The sequence below is a fragment of the Monodelphis domestica genome, chromosome 3 (assembly GCF_027887165.1).
Source record: "Monodelphis domestica isolate mMonDom1 chromosome 3, mMonDom1.pri, whole genome shotgun sequence".
Taxonomy (NCBI): domain Eukaryota; kingdom Metazoa; phylum Chordata; class Mammalia; order Didelphimorphia; family Didelphidae; genus Monodelphis; species Monodelphis domestica.
In genome coordinates, this window is record NC_077229.1 from 118,519,654 (window position 1) to 118,540,454 (window position 20,801).

Genomic DNA, 20,801 nt, shown 5'->3' on the forward strand with positions numbered 1-20,801 from the left:
GGAAAATAACTTAAACTTCTCTCTGCCTCAATTTAGCTATAAAAGGGTAATAATAACTACCTAATTTATAGAATTTTGTGAGAATCAAATGATATAATATTTTAAATATTGTTGCACATTTTCTGGCTCATAGTAATTGATTAATAAATGCTTGTTTCCTTCTCTTTCTCTTCCCCTAATAATAATGACAATGTGAATGACAATAGTAGATGACATTTATGCATGTCAGTGGCATTTTCAAAGTGTTTTCCATGCACTATCTCATCTGAGGTTCTGATTATTCAGCTAAACACAGGAATCTTTGGTAATGAATAAGTAGAGAATAATATTTCTATGATACGCCATTTCCTGGGGTCCTTTCAATGAATGTGGTCTGATGTAGCACACACAGAAGTACTATAAAAACCATAACCATCTTTCAAGAAAGTCCAGTGGTATCTGAAGCTTTATTTTTGTTGTTGGTTGTTTTAGTATGTCATAAAGAGGATGATAAATAAGAGTAAAAAAGAAACCCAAACACTAGACAATGAGAGCATAGTGCCATCCAGAAATCATGGTTGCCAAGAACAACTCTCTGGATCTGGATTGTATACATTGTTTGGGTTATGTTGAAGGTAAGAAAAAAAGTGAATTTGGAGAGGAAATTATAAATTATAGGATTATAGATTTAGACCTGAGAGGGACCTGAAAGGATATCATTTGAACCCCCTTCATTTTGCAATGGAGGAAACTGAGATCAAAATAGGTTGATGCCCCAATCTACTTAGATGTGTTAAAGTATTTGAACCATGGTTATCCTGATTTGAAGTGCAATGGTCTTTTAATGGAGCCACTTTAAGAGATTCTAGAATCTTTGTTTTGGCTCTACTATCTAAGAACTTTGAAAATTATGTTAAAAATACAAAAACAAATTCCTATACCTTTTTGGGTTTATCCAGTAAGGATAATGATTACTGTAATCACCAGAGTCATGATAATCACCACTTCCACAAACATATTAAAACCCAAAGACTGTAACCTCATATGGGCATGTAAGTACTACTGATTTTCTTTTCTATTTTGATTTCTTTCCATTCTGATTTATTTCATTGTGAACAAAATTGCTCTTATTCTTAATCTCTTCTTTCCATCCAATTTATATCCTTTGAAGCTCATAGAAAACTGTTTTTCCCTGGAGAGACATAACCTTTCTGCTAATGCTTGCCATTATGAGTTGTACTCCTCATGTCTCCAATGTACTGCATCAGGAGGAGGTTCTGGGCATAAACTGGCTCCAAAAGAAAACTTTCAGATCTCTCTGTCACTATCATAAAACTCTGCTGAGCTTCATTTTACCTTAAAAACTTATCTATATGTGTATATGATCACATAGGTGAACAAATATGTACACATATACAAATTGCATAAATATATTCCCATACATCAAGAGATAGATAGATAGATAGATAGAAAATTCCTTATTGTTTATATATGCCCTCCAACTCTTTTTGATGCCCAAAGGACTTTAGTACTCCTTCACCTCCAACCTTGGTAATATGTAAAACCCCAGCTCATCTTTATCTAATAATAATAGCTGACATTTATACTGTACTATGTACCAAACACTTTACTATTATTACCATATTTGACACTTAAAACAACTTTGTGAGGAGGGTATTATTATTATTATTAGACCAATTCTAGAGATAAAACTAAGATCCAGAGAGTTAAGTGTCTAAGGCTGTATGTGAAGAAAGGTTTTCATTATTTGGGGTCTGGTATTTATCCATTCCACCACCCAGCTGCCTATGTTTTCTCCTCACCACACAATTATTTTTCATTGTTTTATTTCTTATTTACTCAATTAAAAAACATATATTACATTTTTACTATGTCTTAGACACTGTTCTCAGACAAAAGGTATTTACAAACTTACAAAAGAGTGTACAACTTTATCTACATTATAATAATTTACACTTTATTTCTTTTCTTATTTTTTATAATGCTCTTACATTTTTAAGACTATATGTTTCAACTCCTCCGTTTGTTTGATTTAATGCATGAATGTAATTTTGGGGTAGATTTTCTTCAACAACCAAATTTGTGTTGAAGGTCCACCTCTTGTCATAGTCAATCAGACTCACCTTTGTTTTATAGGTATAATCTGAAGTCATGACTAGATCGTGTTTTCTTTGTTTGGGGAATTCCATTCTTTGATGTGATTTCTCTTGGCTATAGAACAATAGATAGTTACTCAAAATGATGTTACTCAATGGTAGAAGGAATTATTTTCTCCTGGTCGATTTCAAAATATGTTTATTTGCTTGTTTGTTTATATTAAAATTTTGAAATGCAATGAATATAAGCTGGAGAATTTATGGTTTAATTTTTTGCTTCCCTCTGACAATGCTGTGCAGATTTGATGAAAGAACATTTTTTATTGTTTTGTTTTATTCTCATTTTTTTGTACTTAAAAATTCCAGGATTTTTTCCCCATTTTTTACTGAAGATAATCTCAAACTTCATTTGGGAAATGTGTAATCCTTCATTTATCTCTGTACATTTTGTCTCTCAGGTCAATAAATTTCCTTTCCATGTTCTTTTAATATATTTGTCTTTTACTTCTACTCAAATTTCATCTATACTCATTTCTTATACTTTCTTCCACTTTTGTGTTTTCGAGTTACAAATTTGTCTTTCTTTCAGAAATTTTCCTTTAGAGAGATTCCCTATTGTGTATTCTAACTCCAATAGTAAGATGTCTGTCTTCTTTAATACTATTTTGAGAGTTTGGGTTTCTGACCTAATTTCCATCATAATATCTTCTTTTAGCAGTTTTATTTCTCCATAATCTACGTGAGGAAGAATTTTGTATTTGAAACGAACTCCTGGGGAAATTGTCAGGCAGTTTATTTGTAATTAAGTTTATATTGCCTTCATATGCCATATCCAAAAGAAGCAAAAGAAATATACTAAGTAGTAGATAATCATTTTAATCATGATGATACTTTTACGAGTAACAACAAGAAGAATAATATAAAGAGATTATGCCACAATGATAGCATGACAGGACAACTGGTTCCTCTGTTTCCCTGAAAGAGTTTTCCCCAAAAGGCAACAAAACTATTCCTAGAACTTGATAGATGCTTGCCCTTTTTTATGTAACTCTGTTACATATGTTTATAAATATATCCTTCCACATGTGTTTCAGTTTCCTCAGAGTTGGTAGACTTCAAAAGACCATGTGATTGACCATACCATGCCTAAATTTTCAGGTTGAAATGAGGGAGAGAATATCCAAAGAAGCCAAGGGCCACTGTATCCTTCAACATCTGTGCTCATAAGGCAAAGTAAACCTGATTTGTTTCACTGTTCAGTGATTTATGAATACATTTTTTATCCCAATATCAAACTCTAAATAATGTAATATATGGCCAAGGGACAAATTCTTAAGTAAATATGGCATAGAGGTAATCATACACACATAACAAGTTATTGATATTTTACTATATTCAATTTAGAAATTATTATATAATGAAACTACAATGATAAGGAAAACAATGGGTTTATTATAATTATTTTTTCTAGTAATCATATCCAATGTATGTAAAAATTAACAACAATATATAAGATTTGTTCTCTAATGGAATTAAGTTAAAATAAAATTTAAAAAAAGTTTTTGAAGAAATTGTAAATTTTGAACATCCATACCAAAGATTCCTTCAAGTAACAAATAACGAAAGGAACATATATTCAAAAACTGAAATGTATGTATGCTATACACATTTTCTGATCAAGATGACAATATATGGAATTTGTCTTTGTTGGTGGGTCTCTAGAAATAGAGGCATACTTATACATTCTTGTAGAACTAAAAATTAGTCCCTTCTTTTGACTGTTCATTACAGTCCTCTTTTTGCCATCACCATGTAGCATCCAGGGCAATTCTCACCAATGATTACTTAGTTGGATATTCTTAGATTTATGTACTTTTTCCATAAGAATCTAATCAAAATCTTAAATCAGGGCTTTAAATATTGTGCTTACCTTTACAAGCCATCCAAATGACAGAGTTCAGATTAAAATAATTTAAAATCTAATTCTAAATTAACAAAATGAAAAGATAAAATAATATAGACAAGGTTCATTTGCAGTTTTCTAAGTCTAAAAGAATGGAGATTCCTTTCTATTTAAGTCTGATACCACTAGAATATCCACTAAAGATATTGTCATTAATAAGACTTTCTGGTTCAGGGAAAGCAAAAGTTCTGTGAATTAGATTTATATCCTATTCTATCTTACATTGGGAAAAGCTTTTTATCCTGATCTTCTAGTCTGCTCTTTCTTCCTCCTATACTTCAACTATATTCCTTAAGTAACCTGTTATATTTGAAGTTATTTGCAATTATTTAGAATTTCATATGAATAGTAAATCTTCACAAGTGAAAGGGGGGGATGTATAGAAAGAAATTTGTCTGGAAAAGATCTGAGTTTCTTAGTATATTTTAAGCTCAATATAAATAAGCAACATATTGCAACCATCCCCCAAATTAAGGGATCGTAGGCTACATTCCAGGAATTAAGAGATATCAGTGCCTTTTTAAAATAGAAAGTCCTATTCAAATAACTGATCTATTGTGTTCAATTCTGTTAACTGTAGTGTAAAAAAATCTAAAAATGAGCAAAGGGGATGACATTCAAAGTAATGAAAGGCTTCGAGTTTACATCATTTGAGGATCAAGGGATCATTAACTAGAAAAAGCAAAAGTTCACAGAGAACATCATAACAACATTCATATATTTGGTAATCTGTCGTGTAGAAGAGATTGGTTGCTTGTTTTCCTTCCTTCCTTCCTTCCATCCTTCCTTCCTTCCATCCTTCCTTCCTTCCATCCTTCCTTCCTCAATCCCTTCCCTTCCCTTTCTTTCTTTCCCTTTCTTTTCTTTCTTTTCTTTCTTTCTTTCTTTCTTTCTTTCTTTCTTTCTTTCTTTCTTTCTTTCTTTCTTTCTTTCTTTCTTTCTTTCTTTCTTTCTTTCTTTCTTTCTTTCTTTCTTTCTTTCTTTCTTGTTTATCTGTTTATATTCTTTTTATTTCAAGATCCAAGAGCAATTTTAAATTGCAAAGAGATACACTTTGAGTGTATATGAAGAAAACAAAACAAAATAACAAAAAATGTCTGTATTTGAGCTTCTCATTATTAGAACAGTATGTTCAAGGAACTTAGTGAGTTCCTATTCATTGAAGCTATTCAGAGAGCAGATAGTTTATAATATACAATGTCTTAGTGTAGATTCCTTTAGGGTATGGGCCTAACTAGACTTCTGAATTTAATTCCAGCCTTAAAATTGTTATTTTTATAATAAATCTATTTTCTATTCAGAACAAGCTACAACTATCCTCAGAAAGCCTTCACTTAATGGCTATGAAATTTTCATTTCAGACAGTTTAGACTAGAAAATAAGGACTCAGGTTAAGACAAGTTGCATGATTTGACTCTTTATAATTCATAATTAATTTTTCACTCTTTAAGAGTCTCTTTTGCTGTCTTCTTTCAATCCCTCAGTTGGACTCTCATCTAATTTATGGTCTATCTCATTTTAGTAGTTAAGTTTAACAAAACTTCCTTAGATAGGCCAATATATGAAGGGCTTTATTTTATCAAACAGAAATGAGAGATTATCTCAACCTTCCCTGATATGTTAACTAACAAAAGTTGTCTTTTCTATAGGAGACTGAAAAGGCAGATGAACTTTCTCACATTTCTCTCTAGTAGCCAGTTTAGTCTCGTATGTTGATAGTCTTTCACTCCCCTACTGTTTCTAGTTAATTTGTGGTAAATTTAAGCCTTCTCAAAGCCCAGTTACCACTGAAATAACATGAAGTGCAGTAGAAAATGTAGGCATTAGAATCAGGAGCCAGTGAAGATCCTTGTCAGTCACGAATAGAATGAGTAGGCTTGTTTTTGGCAGAAATAAAATTGGAGAGATGAGCTATAGGAAGAATATTGCAGGTTTGAATGCTAGTCTAGAGATTTTAGATTTAATTATTTTAAAATATTTCAAGAATCTATTATTTATGACGCAGATCCTTTTTCCCTGAGTCCATTACAAACTTATTGACCTACTGGACATTTTTCATTAGCTACTCTTGTCCCAAACATCTATCCCCTGCTGGCCAAGTTTCTGTTAATTAGTACTTCTACATTACCAAAGCAAGGCCCAAGATGACAATTCAATTCAATTACACAAGAATTTTTTTATGGAAAGACTTTCCATAATTAAACATTTGTTAGGATGAGGAAAAAAAAGACAAACTCAAAACAGTCCCTGACTTTGAGGAGCTATTTTTATTCTAAAAGGAATGCAACAACATATAAACAGTTAAATCAATACAAAATTTATGAGAACAGATACTAACCATGGATGAGAAGGACTGAACCCAACACCTGAAGTTTTTTCCACATATGTAGTAATTGCCAGATTTTTACTCTTTTAGAATAATCTTTAAGTTTAGAGTGAATAGAGAGCCTTTTGTATCTAAACTTCTGGGGAAGAAAGATTTTTCAAATAGTATTAGAGAAATAGATTACGAATAATAAGCCAGTCAGGGAAAATATTAAAGAACATAGTGCTATAGTCCTGTCTTAAAAATACTTATGAACATAAAGAAGGAAACTATAAGTAAATTAGGCAAACACAGAATAGTATACATATCAGACCTTTGTGAAGGGAAAGACTTTAAAACCAAGCAAGACATAGAAAGAGTCACAAAATGTAAAATAAATAATTTTGACTACATCAAATTAAAAAAGCTTTTGTACAAACAAAACCAATGTAACTAAAATCAGAAGGGAAGCAACAAATTGGGAAAAAAATCTTCATAAAAAGCTCTGACAAAGGTTTAATTACTCAAATTTACAAAAAAGCAAGCCATTCTCCAATTGATAAATGGGCAAGGGACATGAATAGGCAGTTTTCAGATATAGAAATCAAAACTATTAATAAGCACATGAAAAAGTGTTCTAAATCTCTTATAATCAGAGAGATGCAAATCAAAACAACTCTGAGGTATCACCTCACACCTAGCAGATTGGCTAACATAACAGCAGAGGAAAGTAGTGAATGCTGGAGGGGATGTGGCAAAGTTGGGACATTAATTCATTGTTGGTGGTGTTGTGAATTGATCCAACCATTCTGGAGGGCAATTTGGAACTATTCCCAAAGGGAGATAAAAGACTGTCTGCCCTTTGATCCAGCCATAGCAATGCTGGGTTTGTACCCCAAAAAGATAATGGAGAAAAAGACTTGTACAAGAATATTCATAGATACACTCTTTGTGGTGGCCAAAAACTGGAAAATGAGGGGATGCCCTCCAATTGGAGAATGGCTGAATAACTTGTGGTGTATGTTGGTGATGGAATACTATTGTGCTCAAAGGAATAATAAAGTGGAGGAATTCCATGGAGACTGGAACAACCTCCAGGAAGTGATGCAGAGCGAGAGGAGCAGAACCAGGAAAACATTGTACAAAGAGACTGATACATTGTGGTACAATCGAAGGTAGTGGACTTCTCCATTAGTGTCAATGCAATGTCCCTGAACAATCTGCAGGGATCTAGGAGAAAAACACTATCCACAAGCAGAGGACAAACTGTGGGAGTAAAAACACTGATGAAAAGCAATTGCTTGACTACAGGGGTTGAGGGGATATGATGGAGGAGAGACTCTAAATGAACACTCTAATGCAAATACCAACAACATGGAAATGGGTTCGAATCAAGAACACATGTGATAGCCAGTGTAATCACACATCGGCTATAGGAGAGGTGGGGGGCAGGGAGGAAAAGAAAATGATTGAATGTTTGGAAATGACCAAATAAAAAAATGTTAAAAAATACTTATAAGATTAGCAATAATATTAATTAATTTCCATTTGTAGAATTTATGTAGTTTTTTTGTTTCCAAAACTCTTTAAATTTATTTTATTTCATCCTCATAGGAAACCTATAAATTAAGTATTATTATTATCTCCATTTTATAGATGAGGAAATTGAGGCTAAAATGATTTGTCCAGGTCACATAGCTATTAAGTGTCTGTAGTAGGACTTGAACTTATATCTTCCTAACTCCAAGTCTGACTTAGATGATCTAAATAAAAATAAATTTACTAAATAGACTATAAAAAGCTAAATTGCCATCTCTAAATGAATATAGGCAGTAGAAATAGAAATGAAAAGATTCTGCAAGTCATTCTGAAGGAATAATTTAGAAGTTTTGGTGACATGATATAGAGAAGAGGTGTCACACCTATGGCATGTAGGCTGCATTGCTCCTCACAATACTTCCAAGTGTAGTTAGAACCAAATAAAAATGTAATTGGGTAATATTTCACCAAGTAAATAAAAAATAGAATAGAATACAGATGACTTTTACATGAGGTTTTCTAAGTCATTATTTGAGGTAGAGGGATTCATTTATATGGTTTAGATCTCTTTTATCTATTTTGAATTTAACACTACTAATGTAGAGGAAGACAAAAGAGGAAAGGCTGAGAGATGTGGATAATGGCCTGAATGGCAACAGTTGGAAATCAGGATAGTGAGAAGACAAATGCTCCTTTGCCAACAAAAGATGACTTGTTCAGAAAAGCATTGACTGACATCACTGACCTACAGGTATATGTCTTCTGGGTTGTTTTAACTAAGGTGAGAGGATTACTCTGGCTCCATTTCATCATCTTTCAAACTGTCAATGGTGTAGGTGAAAACCTCAGGGCTCTGTGAATGACCAGGAAAAAATATAATGAGAATTCTTATTAGACACTCATGCCCAGAAATCTACCGCTGATGGCACTCTCTGCCTATCTAGGACAATACATAGTCTTTCTGCAATATAATTCAGCTCATGTATTAAAAATAAATAAGAGATTGGTCTATAGGGAAAATGAAGAAAAAGGGAAATAATAATTAACTAAATCCAGGATTTGGGGAGGAATTGGTTTGCTTGGGATATAGAAAGCTATTCTCAGAACTCTTTGAACTTTAATTTGATTATAGAAAATGCTTCTTAAAATTCACAGTCCTTACTATGATAATATGATCTTATTTTCAGACCCTTAGTAAATATATCAGAGATAAAATTAATACATTCTTATTGATTTCCATCTTGATATGGTTTTGAGAAACAATTCCTAAAATCCTTTATTTCTTTTACCTTTCATTGTATTTTCTTCATCTCATGTCTTTATTACAATTTATTTTACTACAAAAGTATTTACGTACTTATTGTATCTCATTCTCACTATTGTAAGTAATAGTTTTTTTATCCTTTATCTTTAAGGAAGTTTCTTTATTTCTTATAATTCCTTTATCTTATGGGTGGACATATGTATTTTTCTGACATTATGCTGGTCTACCTTCCTTAATTCCTATATTCCTCAATTCAAGTCATTAAACTTTTTTTAATCATCCATTATGACCATTACTCCACTCTAGTTGCTAAAGAAATATAGAAATAAAATTACACAGGCCCTACTCTCAATGAACTTAGAGTGTAATTAGAGAATAAGTTGTTTATGCAAATAACTAGTGTATACTTTCTAGTGGGATATACACTATGGAGAGTTTTTAGGAGTAATCATAACAGGCAAAGATAGAAGAGTAAGAAAAATGATCCATTCCATGAATGAAAGCAGTTTGAACAAAGGTAGGAATAGGATGAGAATGAGAAAAAGGGGGTAATCTTGTTTAGTAAGAATATAAAATCTAGAAGTTGGTAAATGTTAGGGAAAAATAGAAAGCTGAGTTTTCAAGATTGTTGTTGGTCCCTGAATGCCAAAGTAAATTATACTTTCTTTGGCAGTAGATAGTCATTGATGATTTTAAGTGAGAGAATGAGGGTACTATGCAAGAATGCAAGAAATACTATGAAAGATCAATTGAAACAGGGAACAATTAGAGAATAATTAGAAGGTTATTTCACTAATCCAGACAAGACATGATGAGTGTCTATAATATGTCATACATAGGGAAAGTAGAAGTGGGAGTTAAACATAAAAAGAATTGTAGATGTAGAATTCACAGGATTTGACAATAGTTGACTATGAAGGAGACAGAAGGGTCCATAATATCTGAATCACAGATTTGGGGAGGCAATAGAAAAGAATACTGAATTTGGAGCTAAGGTACATCAGTACAATCCCTTCTCAATTGCTAACTGTCTGAGTAACTTTTTGCATCTTATTCAACTTCAATGAGAATCATTTTCTTCATCTATAAATGGGGAGACTGACCTCAAAATACCTTTCCAGCTTTGTATCAATATTAGTTTGGGAGTCTATGACTAGGACTGTTGTGGTACCATCAATAGAGATAGGGAAGTTTCTTGTTTATAGGGATTCTTATTATTTTGTAATAATTATCTGTTCCTAAGATATATTTGATCAATTGCTATACATTGAAATCCTATACCTCCTTCACAATCCAGCTGAAATTATATCTCTGCTATGAAGTCTTCTTTTATCCCATCTGGAAATAATATTTTTTCTCAAATGATCTCATAGCCCAGGTATTTTTCTTATACAAGTAACATATTCAAATTTGAGTTGCCTTCAGTTTAATGAATTCCCTATATTCTTAATTAGATTTTGGACTCTTTAGAGGCAGGATCTCTGTTTTATTATTATTAAGATAGCCAGGTATCTTAGTGAAACAAATTTTGCACTTGTATTCAAGAAGACCTAAACTCAAATCTTGACTCAGACATTTAGTGCTTGTAAACATATGTAATCTCACTCATGATTAGGTGTCTTCTTTCTTTCTTTTTTTCTTTCTCTCTTTCTTTCTTTCTTTCTTTCTTTCTTTCTTTCTTTCTTTCTTTCTTTCTTTCTTTCTTCTTTCTTTCTTTCTTTCTTTCTTTCTTTCTTTCTTTCTTTCTTTCTTTCTTTCTTTCTTTCTTTCTTTCTTTCTTTCTTTCTTTCTTTCTTTCTTTCTTTCTTTCTTTCTTTCTTTCTTTCTCTCTCTCCCTCCCTCTCTCTCTCTCTCTCTCTCTCTCTCTCTCTCTCTCTCTCTCTCTCTCTCTCTCTCTCTCTCTCTCCTGAAATAATTGAATAATTGGGAAGAATATTAGCCCTTACCCCACAGGGTTTTTGCAAGCAGCTAATGAGATAATACATAAAGTCAAGTCATCAACAAGTAAATAAGATAATAAAAAAAACATTTATTAGAGGTAGAGGGTCAATAAGCTTTTATTAAGTAAGAACCTACTATGTGCTAGGTACTTTGATAAACTCTGAGGACAGAAAGAAAGAAAAAAATATGATCTTTGCTCTCAGTGAGCTTCCAACCTAATGGGAGAAACAATATGCAAGCAACTATATATAAACAAATGTACAAGGAATGTTATAGGTAATGTCCCTGCAGAGGCAATAGCAATGAGAGAATTGGCAAAGGTTTCTTGTCAGAAGTGAGATTTTTAACTGGTATGTTCACACCTTAAAATTATATTACTACTACTACTACTACTACTATTACTACTACTGCTATTACTACTACTACTACTACTACTACTACCACCACTACCACTACCACTACCACTACTATTACTATTTTATTATTACTCATTTATGTATGCTGATAGTTTTAACATAAATCTTGAAAACTATAAGTGCTTGAAACATGTTTTATGAATAGATGAATCTTGTCATCAGCTGAACAATGGAGCCCCAACAACTGATACCAATTCCAAACATTTCTACAAAAAAGTCACAAGAAATCAATTATTCCTTGCTTTCTTAGATGATTCAAAGATGGAATTATTCTATGAGTACTTCCACCATTTGTCTTTTTAAATTTAATCATCAGAATCTTGAAATATTTGTATATTTCATCCCACTTCTGCATCCTGAAGATTTGTTTTACAATCTAGTTTAATTTCTTTCATTTTGTCTTGAAAGTTGTCTTCACCCTGCTTACTCATCTTTTAATCTCCTAAAGATACACATTTTTTTCAGCTAACCTTGAAAAATGTCCTCAGATTGGTACAATCCTTATTTAATGAAATTTCATAAACCTGTCTCTGAACAGCATAATTAGGTGCCTCTGTAGCTCAAGAGGACTTCATTAAGGACTACAAGGCTATGAAATGACCTTTCATGTCCGAAGAGTGTCAGATTTGGGCAACACACTGTCTTATAAATTAAATTCTGAGAAGTCAACTGGCCTCTTCAACTTCTATTTACTTGGAATCAAAGTATATGTAAGTACACTCTAGATAACGAGAAGAACATGTTAGTGAGTAGAAGCCTGTGTACTTTCCCACATTTATTGATGGTGCACATCTAAGAAAACTGTTCACCCCTAAGTTTGTGCCTGTATTTCTGTGAATGAAAGATATAAAATAAACAGGCAAAACTCTTTGGCAGAGATACTATTTTAATAAATAGATCTGCCAAACAACACTTTTCATCAGCTAGCATTTATTTGTTGATATTTTGTGTTTGGAACTAATATTTTCTTTTTAATTTCATTTCAGCCCCAGGAATAATATGTTTTTTGCAGCCAAGATACCTATGCATTGTAAGAATTGTCATCTTTCTTCTTGCTCTAAGGTAAGTGGAACGGTTTTTATATGTTTAATATTAGTATCATGACGATTATTATTTCACAATTCTAGCTGTCATAAGATACGCATATGTCAGTCAGAAATATATGATAAAATTTCACCATTGTTAAAATATAGGGGAATTTGAAACTGAGGGAAAATATTAGTGGGAAATGTCTGGAAGAAAATGAGCTAGCCCTAATGTTACTATTTAATGAATGAGGTAAATTGGAAAGTATACATTTACAAAATCACAGAATAGCAAGGTTGAAGGAACACAAGAAGACATTCAATGTAACCTTTAGATGAACAGACATCACCTCTATGGCCTATGTAATAAGTGGTGATCAAGCCTTTATGAAAAGACATAGAAAGTTCTAGATAAGGGATACTTTCAGGATGTATTGTGTGGTTTTAAATTTTTAAATTTAAATTTAAAAATAACTTCATCAGTCTTAAAATTTATATTAAGTATCATTTCTAAAACAGAAGAGATATAAAGACTAGAAAATTGGGGTTCAGTGACTTTAATGTTGATACCCCAAGTAATGTTTTTTAGAAGTTTTCAAACTTTGAAATTCTATGATTTCTCTGATCCCTGAAAAGTACTTTTCCCAACTTCTGGTGAAGACATTCAGGAAGAGAAAATCTACTTTATTTCAAGGCAGAGCAGTCCACTTTTGCACTAATTCCATTTAGTTACATTTTTTTTCAATTGAATTAAAATAATTCTTTAAGCATATATTGGGAATCAAGCTTTGTGTTAGATGCTAAAGATACAAAGAAAAAACAACAGTAGTGAATATGAGTATTAGGAAAGTTTTCTCTTTGGTTGAGTATACCAAAGTCAAAATCTTTCTTTATGTAACTGTCATACTGTCATCTGATTCTCTCTCTCTCTCTCTCTCTCTCTCTCATATACATTTCTCACTCTGTCCCTGTCTCTTATACATTTCCATTACGTCTCTGTCTCTATCTCTGAATCCATCTGTCTCTGTCTCTCTGTCTCTGTTTCTCTGACTCTGTCTCTATCTCTGTATCTCTCTCTCTGTCTCTCTGTCTCTGTATCTCTCTGTCTGTCTGTCTGTCTGTCTGTCTCTCTCTCTCTCTCTCTCTCTCTCTCTCATATACATTTCTCACTCTGTCTCTGTTTCTTATACATTTCCATTCTGTCTCTGTCTCTATCTCTGATTCCATCTGTCTCTGTCTCTCTGTCTCTGTTTCTCTGACTCTATCTCTGTCTCTGTATCTCTCTCTGTCTTTCTCTGTCTCTCTCTCCATCGCTCTCTGTCTCTGTCTCTGTCTGTCTCTCTGTCTGTCTGTCTGTCTGTCTTGTCTGTCTGTCTGTCTGTCTGTCTGTCTGTCTGTCTGTCTCTCTCTCTCTCTCTCTCTCTCTCTCTCTCTCTCTCTCACAGACACACACACATATTCCTCACACTCTCTCTCTCCCTTTGTTTCTATCTCTTCTTCCTGCCCTCACTGTTTTTCTCTCTCCCTCCTCACACACACTAAATCTATGGACCTCTACAAAACAAGGCTGATTTTGCTTCAATATGACAAAACTCCATAACATTTGGATTATTGGATTCCCTGGACAGTTGTGAGAGCAATAAACTTGGGGCAGAGGACACCAGATGGTGTGGGGAACCACATATGATTAATGAGTACAGAGATGAAAGAATTCAGGTGAGGCTGTGGATTGAAGATGACCATCAGAGATTTAGTCCAGATGAGTAAATGCTTAAATGTCTGCTTTTAGTTTTACTGGGCCCAGTTCAGACTGGCCTAACCTTTGTTAGACTTTCTGTGCAAGATTTGGAGCAACTCGTGAAGTAGATGACAGATATGGAAGTTTTGTGGACTACATGTGACATTGTGTATATACTGTATCTCTTTTGGCACTGTATGTAGATTTTTCAGTGTAAACATTAAAATGGGCACATACATTATCTTTTTTACTTTAAAGCTAAAGGAATGTAATGCCCCTCTATGTTAATTATTTAGCAAGGACTTGTAATTTCAGAATTTTTCATCATGTTGTACTTATCTCAAACCACTCACCAAGTGGTTTCATTTAATATCTCCAAAAACATTTGGTTTATATTCATCAGAATCTCTCATTTTGCCTTTTTGCATTGTTCCCAATAATGCTGAAGGATTTGAAACAACTTTCTATCTGGATTTGGAATTTAAACTGGGGATGATATAAATTATTGCTCAAAAAATAACAAATAATAAAACTACAAATCCATCCATCACCTTCTATAATTTGGAATGTTCTCTCTCTGCCCTTTTTTGTGATATCCATCACTGAATTCTGTTATTGACTCTATACTGTACTCACATAGTTTATTGAACATAGAAAAAATAGAAGGAAAAAAAGTGTTCATACTTTGAGTCCTCCTCCTCCTCCAACTCGATCCTGAAATTCATCTCTCTTAGCACTTCAACATCCCTTAAGGTAGTGAGGGAACAGGTCCAAACCACTTGAGCACATATATCACACGTAAGAATAAGGAAGTTGTTGCAATTTCACCATCCCTCTCAGGGTCAGTGATGAAACCAAAATGAATTTATGAGCTTTATAGATGGAGCAGGTTATATTATATAGAATTTTAATAAATAGGAGGATTTTCAATAAATGGCAGTTCATTTCTGTCCAGACCCATCTCCATTGTGCTGCTATTTAAAACTATGGCCTCCATGCATTTAAGGAATGCTCAATTCCTCCCTATTTAATGTCTTTCTGACCACTCACAAAGTCTCAGGCTATTGAAACCAGGGAAATCAGAGGCTGATACAGTGCAGCTGCCTTTGTGCCTGGCCTACATGATGATTTAAAAATCTCTCTTAAGAGCTGAAGAATAAAATAAAAAACCCTGAGAATCGTATGCATTCACAGAGGTTTATCCTTTCCCCATGTTTCTTAATTCCGTTTCCAATGAGATCCCTAAGCTCCTGAGAAATGGAATATACTATTGCAGAAACTCTCCCACATAGGTAAGGCTCTGAAGAGCTTGTTGTTGCTCAACTATGCTGGTCTAGGATTTGCCTTAATCCCCTGTTGGGGGGATGGTATCTGCAGAGTTATCCATTGTGTCTATGGAAGTAGTTAGTAGCTTTGCGGGATTCTCTGTTTCTGTCACAGTCATTTGTGGTCCACAGGTGAGTAATCTCCTACTTGGGAGCCAGGGCATGGAGCTAATTCAAGAGAAAATCTGAGCAGGGATAACATATCTAGCAGACAGAGTTTCAGATATATGTACTAGACATTTCCTTTTTTTTTTTTAAATCTGGTACATCATGACTGAGAAAGATAGATAAATGACATTTTTATAAAAATAAACAAGCAAACAACAAAACACATAAACAAAAAAGTAAATAGATACCAGAAAGATAGATAGGTAGATAGATAGATAGATAATACATAGATGATAAATGGATGGATAGATAGATAGATAGATAGATAGATAGATAGATAGATAGATAGATAGATAGATAGATAGATAGATAGATAGATAGATAGATGGATAGATAGATAGATAGATAGATAGATAGATAGATAGATAGATAGATAGATAGATAGATAGATGGATGGATAGGTAGATACTCCTCTTCTTTCCTTAATACTGCCATCAACTCTAGTGGAGGCCATTATGGCCTCATGACGGCACCATGTTAAGAACTTAGTAGTGGGTCCATTGGCTTCACGTCTCTCCCCAATCCAATTCATTTTCCATGTAGCCATCAGGGTGATTTTTTCTTAAATCGTTGGTCTTATCATGTAACCCTTACTCACTCCCACTTAAAAAGTCTAAAGGGTTCCCTATTGCCTCCAAGATCAAATACAAAATGTTTGTTTAGCATTCAAAGTCCTTCATAACCTAGTCCCAAGCTATCTTTCCAATCTTCTTGCATCTTCCTCCGTAAAATATATTCTGCAATCCAGTTGCACTTTCTCTTTGCTGTTCCACAAACAAAACACTCTATCTTTCTGCTTCAGGAGTTTTCTTTAACTCTCATGTCTGGAATGTTCTCTCGATTCTCTTCTCCACTTATTGACCTTTGTATTTTCCTTTAAGTCCCAATTAAAATGCCATTTTTTATTGGAAACTTTCCCTTACCATTCTCAATTCTAATACTTTCCCTCTGAAATTATCCCTTATTTATCCTGGTTATTATTGATTGACTGTTAGATATATTGATAATTAGATATATTGATACTGTTAGGCAGCTAGAGGGCACAGTAGATAATGTACTGGATCTAAAAACAGAGATTTTAGTTCAAAACTCGCCCCAGAAACCTGCAAGATGAATGACCTCCCATGAGTAATTTGAAGCCTATTTGTTTTATTTTCCTCAATTGTTAAATGGGAATAGTAATAGCACCTAACCTCTCAGAGTTATCATGAGGATCAATTTATTTGTTTTTATTTTTTTAAGTATTATGCCTTTGTTCCATTTTTTCTTTATTTTGTTCCAGTGACAAATTTAAACATAAGTTTTCCAAGGTTACATGATTCATGTTGTCTCCCTTCCCTTTTCCTTCCCACCTCCCAGGGTTGACAAGCAATTCCAGTGGGTTTTATATGTATTATTACTCAAAACCTGTTCCCATATTATTCACTTTTGTAAGAAAGTAATCTTATACTACCAAAACCCTAAATCATACACCCAAATAAACAATTCATAAATCATGGGGATTTTTTCTGCATTTCTACTCCCACAGTTCTTTCTCTCGATTTAGATAGCATTCCTTTTCATAAGTCCCTCACAATTGTCCTGGATCATTGCATTACTGTAAATAGCAAAGTCTGTTACATTTAGGATCAAGTTATATTCGAAGCATTTAGCACTTAGCACAGTACATGGTACACATTCCAGTCATAATAATAATAGTAATGATAATGATTTTAATATGCTTATTCTGTGATCATGTCTGACCTCTTGCTCTCTTTTTAGGAGACATGCTGCAAGAGAAAGAATACTGTCTTAAATCCAGATCTTTTTGACATACTTAAATCTATGAAACACTTTTTTAATCACTGGACATCTCTCTGCTTCAGATTTCCTATCTATAAAATAGTGATAATAATACTTACATTATGGTACCTCACAGGTTTATTGAGAGAAAAAATTATGAAGATAAATGAATAACATAAATGTCATTCTCATATAATTCATAGAACATTGGCCTCAGGCAGGTAGATACCTAAGTTAATAACTTAAAGCAATTCACTTGACCTTATAGGATTCCTTAATGACTCTGTAAGATAATGAGTTAAAAAACCCTGATATGGGGTGTTTCTTCAATAAGAATTCTCTACAATGGTGAAATTATATGGCCAGGGATATCTTCATATGGGCAGTTATTATTACAGTTGCCTGCATCTAAGTGATTCTAAATTAAAAAATAAACATAGAAACTCATAGGTGGCTAAGACTTCAACAATCATCTAGTATAATCTATACCTGAATAAGAATCATTTTATACCATACCTGACAAGTGATCATTTCAGTTTTCTTGAAGACCTTCAGGGATAAAGAGCTCAAGATTTCCTAAGACACCCCATACAAATTTGTGAGTGCTAATTGTTAGGAAATCTGAATACTGTGTTGTTGTTGTTGTTGTTGTTGTTGTTTTTCCTTAAAGAATCCTACTAGGAACCTTGATCTATTTTTCTTAATTCTGCGCTCTGAGGCTAAGCAGTAGACTTTAATCCCTCTTCCACCTGAGAGTCCTTCAAATAACTGAAAATAATGATCTTCTCTTCCCCAGGTTAACATACCCAGTTCCTTTAGTAAGATGAACTTTATGCCCTTTCACATCCTAACTACTTTCCTTCAATGGCTACCTTCCTACCACTGTCCTTCCTAAAAATATGGATTACAGACCTGTACACACTATTTTAGATGAGTTCCTAACAAATCAGAGGAGTCACAGTATTACTTCCCCAGGACCATATACTGTGCTGTCATTAATGTAGTCTAAAATACATTTGCATTTCTCAATGTCATGTTAGGCTACTTACTCATATTGACTTTGTAGTCCCTTAAAAACACTAGATTTCTTTCAAAATGAAAGTAACCTATTTATGTTACACCCCAAATATCTTATATGTTATATTAATTTTTTTAAAACCTATATGATTGGTCTTATAAACCCTAAATGATCACCCCTAGTGCAAATATCAATAATATGGAAATAGGTCTTGACCAAAGACACATGTGAAACCCAGTGGAATTGTGCATTGGATATGGGAAGGGGTTGGGGGAGGGGAGTGAAAGAACATGATTTTTGGAATACTGGAAAAATACTCTAAGTTAATCAATTAAATAAAATAAAAAAAAATAAAAGTAAATAAATAAAATCTACCTGATAAAAAAGTAAAAAAACACCTTAAGCCCAAGATTTCATATTTATCCCTATTAAATCTCCCTACTATCATATATGGATTCATAATATGTCTTGTCAAAGGGTTGTTTTGTTATTTTTAGTATCCTACATCCATAATACAAGGTTTTAATATCTTCTCAGCCTCTTGGAGAGTGCAATTATTAAACCAAATTAAGAATGTATTAATTTGAATTTCAATAGCAGCTCTGGAAATGCTCCTGTGTCAGGAAGAGGCTTTTGGGAGTCCCATGTCCAGGCTATGAGGAGTGATATTCTGAGAGAATTCAAGTCAATAATTATTTATTAAGCATTCTTCTATGCCATGCAATTTGCTAATGACAGGTATAGGGAATAGTTGCAAGGCAATTTAAGATGGAATAGTCACTAGAATCTGGTAAGACAACTCACTTAAGCTCCTGAACCAGTAGAATTAAGTAGATTCCAGGAAAACTATTCACCTGATTCTTCAAATGGTTTCCTGGTACCTCTCTGCCTTTAATGAAGAAGCAATCAGGCAAGTTCTAGAGGCAAAGAAAGTTAGAGATACATATATAGGTTAGAACATAACCAGTACTATAAAAATGATGCTAAGTGAGACAGACAAAGTAACTTGATTCTGACAATCAAATGTTGGCACTGTTCTTTGCTGAGAAATCAAAGCTGTATTGTTAGAGTATTTATGTGACCGATTGCTCTAGATTCCAGTTCTCAGGTGGGAATACAGCAATGTCTTGCCAAATGCTCTGCAATTCTGCACATCAATTGAAGAAAGGGAATAGTTCAATCATTATAAAAAGTCTCTTGCTACATACATGAGATGTTTGGGTAGAGATGAAGGATTAGACAGTATACAGGCCATGAAATCCTGTAAAAGCCTATATATTGGTGCAGTGTCTAAAAGAGAGGAGAATTTGAAATTGATGATGCCACTTGAGTTTTATTGAGGGAAAAAAGTCAGCATTTTTTTTTACCTAGATGAAAGCGTGAACAGTTAATCAGGCAAGGCGTCATGTTCTGTCATAACAACATCCTGAAAACATTGGCAGAATTTCATCTTTAGTACAGTGTTGAGTCTGCCCCAGTTTAAACATTCACTTTTTTCATCTTCATCGTTTCCCTAAAAGTTAAAAACAAACCTTTTTAATATAATTTCAAGATATTTTCACTTTTGTATTATGTGGTTTGCTAAGACATAGAGTTCATAAAAATATTATCTTACTTGTTAATAAAATGAAGAAAGGTAATGTCGCATCATATTATTTATAACCATTTCTATGTGAATCTATCCATTTACTCAGATCCCACTTTTAAAGATCTAGTACTTTTGGAAGGGTGTAATTGAACAAGGTAATTATTCCCAGCCCCAAGGTAGCTGCCTGAGTAGGGATCCTTACTTTTATTTATTCACTTAAATAATCCTTTTACCTCATATCTTAGAAGGGTCACACATCTAGGAAGTGTCTGAGGACTTACTTTTATTCAGCCAGTAAACAGAAGCTAGTAAACCCACCCCACCCCAGGGCATGACTTTTGTTTCCTTACATTTTCTAATTAATGTCTAGGGTGACATAGTGAAACCCCAAGCCAGGAAAATCAGATTGAGATAGATTATATTTTTCTAGTCAAGACTCTGAAGACAGCTGTCTCTCATGAAGCAACTATCATTTTTGAATGTCAGTGCAGTATGATTAAGCCATATCTGAAAGCCAGACCACTTTCATAGTTGCAGAATGATCCTGAGGATGAATCAATCCTTTTTTCTAACAATGAAGTAATAGGGAGGAGATGCAAACTATTAAAATACTTCCTCATTAAAGTGTCCCCC

General features: G+C 33.4%; 1 pseudogene; it reads left to right on the plus strand.

Moving 5' to 3' along the window:
- Positions 1-19,409: 19,409 nt before the first annotated feature.
- On the plus strand, positions 19,410-20,036 carry LOC100619215 (DNA replication complex GINS protein PSF1-like; annotated as a pseudogene).
- Positions 20,037-20,801: the final 765 nt, after the last annotated feature.